We start from the raw sequence: 6,401 nt of genomic DNA on the forward strand, positions 1-6,401 counted from the left end.
CGCTAGGTGGCGCCAGAGATCTCTCCTATTGTCCTTGGGGGGCTGTTTTTCGCCTCCCCCCACCCCGTGGTACAGAGAACAGAGCGGGAATGGTAGGGTACACCTCAACAGCTTTGGGGTTGCTGTGTCTGCCTTGTGCCCCACCGTCGTGGAGAAACCACGCCCCGAATTTTCGTGCCCCGGGTCTCAGTTCAAAGCCCTCAGTTCCAGGATGCAGGCTGTAGCCCAGTTCAGTGGCGCGGGAATGGCGCCTTTTGCACCGCTCCCGTGCCTGGGCGCCTGGTTCCTGCTCACTCAGGGAGGGACCTTCACCTCAGTGAGGACCTCCGTGCGTCTCCCCGCAAGCCTAGGTCGTCTCCCCGCAAGCCTAGGTCGCAGGCGCGGGGACCTGGGCAGCCGCGATCCCGGTCTGCACTTGCTTTTCAAGCTCCCCGAGCGCGCCGCTTTCCCGCGCCAGCTTACCGGCAGCCCGGGCTGTGTGCGCGTCTCCCGGGGTCTTTGTTCTTCTCTAATGGCGCCCGGAGCCGTTCGCTCACCGCCGTGGCGGATCCTGCAGGGTTCGCCTCAGCTCCCGTTCACGGGGTGTGGTGGCTGCAATAGTTCCTTTCCACTCACAGTCCCGCTTGCTGCGTCGTTTGTTCTTGTGGGCCGTTTTGGTTTGTTGTTTCCTCCTCTCTGCCGGTCGGAGAGTGCCGCCTCTGTGGGCGGGGGAGGGGAGCAGGGTTCTGCGCTTCCCTCCCTTCTGGTCCTCTTTTATGGCCACTTTCTTCTTCGGGTAGTTTGCTGGAGTCACCCATTTATCTTCCGTGTCCCAGTTCTCTCTGGGACCTGCCGCTTTTCCTCCCTATTCACTTTTTTTAATGGGAGATCTTACTCGCAGCGTCTCCTCGCCGCCATGTTGCTCCGCCCCCCCCTCTTTCTTGACTTTTTAGGTGTCTAAAATAACCTTGCAACAGTAAATTTAGAATCAGTAAGCTCATCATGCTTAACTGGAAGAAATCAGAGCTATCAATGCTTTCGAGTTACAAAACAATAATTACATATAGTTCAGCTTGATATAAATAAAAATAGACAATTTCAATATAATGAAATATTTTAAATCCACTTTTCTCAATTAGGAGATCAAGATGGAAATAAGGCAGTGAGGATGCAGTTGATTTCAATGAAACCAAAACAACACAAAATCCCTGGAAATTATGCATGATGTGGTTCTATATATATAACACCAAAACCATGGCCAGTTAAATAATGGTTTGCTTGGGGAAGTAAATGGATATAGTAAAAAGTAAGGAAAACCAGAGAATAGTAAGGAAAACCAGAGAACAATGAGCTTGATAGCAACCAGGGAGAGGGAGGAGATCAGGTGAGACACTAAGCTGGTGTAGTAGGAAATCTGCACACACATAGTGTCCATGGCCTGTCTGCTCTGAGTTAATTTTCCAGCCCAAGGACAGCTCTGGAGGAGTGCAGAGAGCCTGTGCTATCTGCAGACCAGCCTCGGCACAGTGGGATGAGTCTGAGACCAATTGTCAAGGAGGGTGATAGGAGCTCCCCGGAGCTGGACACCACAATCTCCTGGCAGTAGGGAAGGCCCACTTACTGCTGAAACATTTTGTTCAACTCATTGTAAAAAGGCAGCTAGAAATGAAATGTGAAGGCGGTTTCTTGAGTATGTTAACCTCCCATCTCCCAGATTGCCAGAAGTCTGTTTAAAGCACACTTTAAAGAGTCAGTTCCTATCTCTGCTTTATTGGCATTCAGTGGTGACAGGTAGCCCAAACTAGGTCTTCTGGTTACAAGCTCAGGTTCAGAGCCGCAGTCACCTCTCAGGAGTGAGAGGGGGTACATAAAAGTAAACAGCCTGCAAGGCAAATATCATAATTAAATGTCTTTATTTCTAAAACCAGATTGTGGCTACAGAGTGGGACATACCATGACTGTTTAGGGCTATTTGATCATGGCAACTCATAAAAAATACAGATGGGCTAACTAGGGTTCTGTTGGAGACCCCTAAGTCATGCAGTGCTGAGACAAGGAAAACATCAAGGTCATGGCTAAAAACCATGAGGACTTGCCCATGTACAGATTGGGATGTTCTTTCTGGTGTCTAGGGGACAAACTAGATTAGAAAAAGAAACAGAATGACTTGATGGTGCAGAACCTTGGCAGTGAATGTGTGCCCGGACAACGCCAAATGCTAAGAGAAGACTTCATTGTCTAGTAACTAACCCAAGGTGTGTGAGTGGGGGGGGGGGGGCTGCATCTATCAATAAAAACGAGTTGCACTGGGAACTCAGGGTGCTTGAGGATGAAAGAAAGGCCTTGTGTCCCCTGGCTCCCTCTTAAACTCTATTTTGTGTCTATCATTTCTTGGCAATTTCTACGGCTCAATCGGATTCCTGTCTCAACCCTGTTCACCGGAGCTGGTCTCCAGCAGGTTCAAAGAGAAATAACTGAAATAATCAAAGTGACAAAAGTGTTGGGTTCAAAGAACTGAATACTTGGTTATCTCTGAGAAAAATTTCACCAGAAGTCCCCTTTCAGAGGCACACAACAAATTTCCCAGTTGAGTTTCTCTAGAAGGCAGAGATATTTACTTATATCCAAAGGGATTGGTTTATTATTAAAAAAAAAAAAAAGCGAAGGAAGAAAAACAATGCTTGCACAGACACAAGTGGGCAGAAAGGGCTTCCTCTGAAAGGGACAAGCCTGCTAAAAGAGATACCTGCATAGACACAGAAGGGCGGGAGAGCAGCCTCTCCCCAGTGCAGAAATTGCTCTGATTTCATTGTTTTCTCTTTGGGAGGCACTCATTGCTTTGTGGAATTGTTAGCTATTGTTGGATAAATTACTTCTAGGGAGTGACAAGGTAGATTTGAAAGAACTAGTGACTCCCTACAATAGCCCTCCCTCTCCATATCCCCACCTCTGGTCTGCACCTTGGGATACTTTTCATAGCAGTCTGATACTCTGCTATGGCAGTTGGCCTTAGGACTTTTCATTTCTATAGCTGGCTGAACAACCAAGTCCCTCCAGTTTCTGGCCTTTTGATGCCATTTTCTGGTTTTGTGTTGCCTCCATCCCAAATTTTCTACTCTTAGCCTCCATCAAGAAAGGATTGCTACATAAGAAAAAAGTCAAGAAGATTGCCAGAAAGACTGAAGTCAGGATAATACAGCTCAGATCTGCACACACCAAAGTAAAGGCAAGGAGAATACATGTGGTCCCTCACATCTCAGTTACAACATAATAAGAAACCCTCAGAAAGAGATGGGAGAAAGAAGCCGAGAAAGAAAATGCCATGCCTGCAAATAGAAATATATTTGCAATTTTGACCATTTTATGGGCTCACTGCTCATAAATTGTTAACGGAGGTGAGATGTTTGGAGGTTGACATTTGGGACAGTGATTCTGCTATTCCTGTGGATCCCCCACCAAGTGAAATTAATTTGGAGGCAATTTAAAAGGTTAACCAGGAACTTATTTGATAACAGAGTGAAACTTTAGTGAAAATCCTTGTCCTGTGTCTATGGACAGCTAAGAATTTACCCACAAAAATCTCTAATACTTAAATGACAGAGTTAACCTATGTACAAAGCCCCAATTTAAAATGACCTGAACCTCAAGGTTTTCACTGCTGTAGTAGTCTCCAATTTCAGCTTTTATTTGTTTCTGTATTTGCAAAGCTTCCCAGGATTGGTACCTCAGTTTGCTTGCAACTGTTCCTTGATCAAATATAAAAATCTGGACTTTTTCATAATTCTTGTAGGGATTTAGATAATGTTAATAAGGTAAGAATTAGAAATAAATGAAGCATCATGATTAAATACTAAAACCAAAGAAGTTAAAGTGCAATGAAATTAAGTTTTAATTTGCAAAATTTATTTACAAATCATTCATAATTATTGAATCATTTTCTAAAAGCAACATCAATAAAACTGTGAACTAAGATATCACTTTCTTCTGATTAGATCAGAAGAACTTTTCCTTAGTGTTTCACAGTGAATGTTGAGAATGACTGCAGAGTTCCAAACGTGCACATGTTCTAAATTCAATCTCTATTCAGGAAACCTTGCCTCCTTCACTGCCACACAATATTCCTAAAAATACCAACCTTGAACCAGATAGGTAGGAGGATAGCAATATACTAGAGTTATCACAGCACTGGAATCTGGACATCTCATTTGTCACATTTCTAGGAAATTTTGTACAAAAGAAAAATCAAATACAGAGCTACTTAATGTCAATACCATATTATCTTCAAAGCTTCTAGAAATTTTACCAAAGTTCATGAATTTACTTTGTCAAATAGGTAGATTTTATTACCAATTCATACCTCATGGTGATTATTGAGACATTTGTGAATGTATATCATTTAGAAAAGAGATGTCTGAATTTTCGGAACTGAAGTTTACCTCGAAGTAGAAATCACTTGTAATGCATTTTAAACAAAAAACACTTTTATTTAATTTTATGCATAATGAGTTAGCATTCCTGTGTTTTCCTGCTCTGTGATGGATAAATAAGTCTCTGTGCCCATAACCATGATGCTCAAGTTGTGCTATGATTTGCTATGTAGCAAGATTTGCCATGGAGGAGGGATGTTCTCTCTGCCTTCACCATTGCTGTAACAGGTAAGCAATTAAGTCATTTTTCCAAGGTGACAGAGTCAGTAGGTTTTGAGAGTAAAATCTGAATTCAGGTCTTCTTTCTCTCTAAAACAGCAGGGATTTCACTTCTAAAAAATGTATATTTCCATCTTTGATATCCAACACAGAAGAACAAGCAGGAATTAGACATTCTGTTCCACTGACCTTTGTGGCCTTTATTAACTTCACACTAACTTGATTACTGTACTTTTTAAAAATAATTTATGAAATTATATAATGTCATCTCATTTAATTAAATATTTTTAGCTATTCTAGTAATTTTGCTGATCCATATAAAAATCAGAAGTATATTGTCAACTTTAGAGAGAAATTGAGAAATTTTACTGTATTGAATTTATTGATCAATTTGAGAAGAATTGGCATTGAAACATTATTGAATTTCCCTGATTATATGTAAAGGTATTTCTCTAACTGTACTTATTTATATAAAGATATCTAAGTGTACTTATGTCCTTTTTAATTGCTGACATCAATATTTTTCATTTCATATAGCTATCCTGCATATATTTTGTGAATTTTGTCCCAAAGCATTTCAGTGTTTTTAATGGTATATTTATAAGTGATAATTTTATCTAATTTTATTTGTATGTGTTCATTTCTAGTGTCTAAAAATGCAATTTATCTTTAATTGACTAGGGTTATTTTGGATTTATTACACAAGCATTTTTTTTTGAGACGGCAATTTAATAACATGTTGAAGAAGACATAATACTACAATAAAAGGTAGCTCTTTACATTGGATTCTACAATACATGTAGATGTACAATCATATTTTAATATTATGATTGATTCACCAGACATGGCTATAAATATTTTCCTTGCCTATACAATTTTTCTAATTATATTTCAATAGCTACACACTATGTTAATATAAATCTATAATTTTAACTATGACATCACTTTAAGATTAAATATCTTAATCTTAAACATGGTGATCATGTTTTTTTTCTTTTTTTCCTTTATTTAAATATAATATTGTAAATATAGGTTTACAATACTATATATAATTTAGGGGACTAGAGTCACACCTCCTCAGACAAGTGTGACTACACCACACTCAATATCAAAGTGTCCATTGTCATTTACCATAGACCATTGGGCCAAATCCCCATTTTGTTCCTATCCCCCCATCCCTCCCATTCTGGTGGCCTCAGGCCTGCAGTTGTCTTGCTAGGGTTTGTTTTGGTTTAGTTTTATGAGTGGCAGGACACACGCCAATGCTAACAGAAGACAATAGGAGAATTAACCAAATAACAAAACTTCATGGTTACATTAAAATTTTAAAATATTTAAATTAAAACATTGAAATTGGGAGCTTTAAGATTTATGATCTTAAATGATGAAAATAGGGACATAATTAAAAAGTGTCCCTTCATTGCTATTTGAATTTAAGTGTGATGAGGGCATTGTGCTTATCTTGTTGATATTCTTTATGTTTTTATCACTTAGAGACATTTGATAAAATATTTACAGATAAATTATTTGATCCCTAGGCACAGTTTTAAAATATTGGAAGAGGGATGGAGACAGGGAAAGTGGGTGACATAAATGGACATAAATAAAATGAGATAGGCCTGAGTTGATCATTAAGCTGGTTGGTGAGTACCTGCAAATTAATTAGAATATTACCTTCTATTTTAGAATATTTTTGAAATTTTCTATAATAAAAACTAAATGAATAAAGACAAAAAATGATGTATGATGTTGACTCTAAGAACCTCAAATAGGGGC

The sequence above is a fragment of the Talpa occidentalis genome, unplaced genomic scaffold, assembly GCF_014898055.3.
Source record: "Talpa occidentalis isolate TD23 unplaced genomic scaffold, MPIMG_talOcc4v2.1 talOcc4.14, whole genome shotgun sequence".
In the NCBI taxonomy this organism is placed as follows: domain Eukaryota; kingdom Metazoa; phylum Chordata; class Mammalia; order Eulipotyphla; family Talpidae; genus Talpa; species Talpa occidentalis.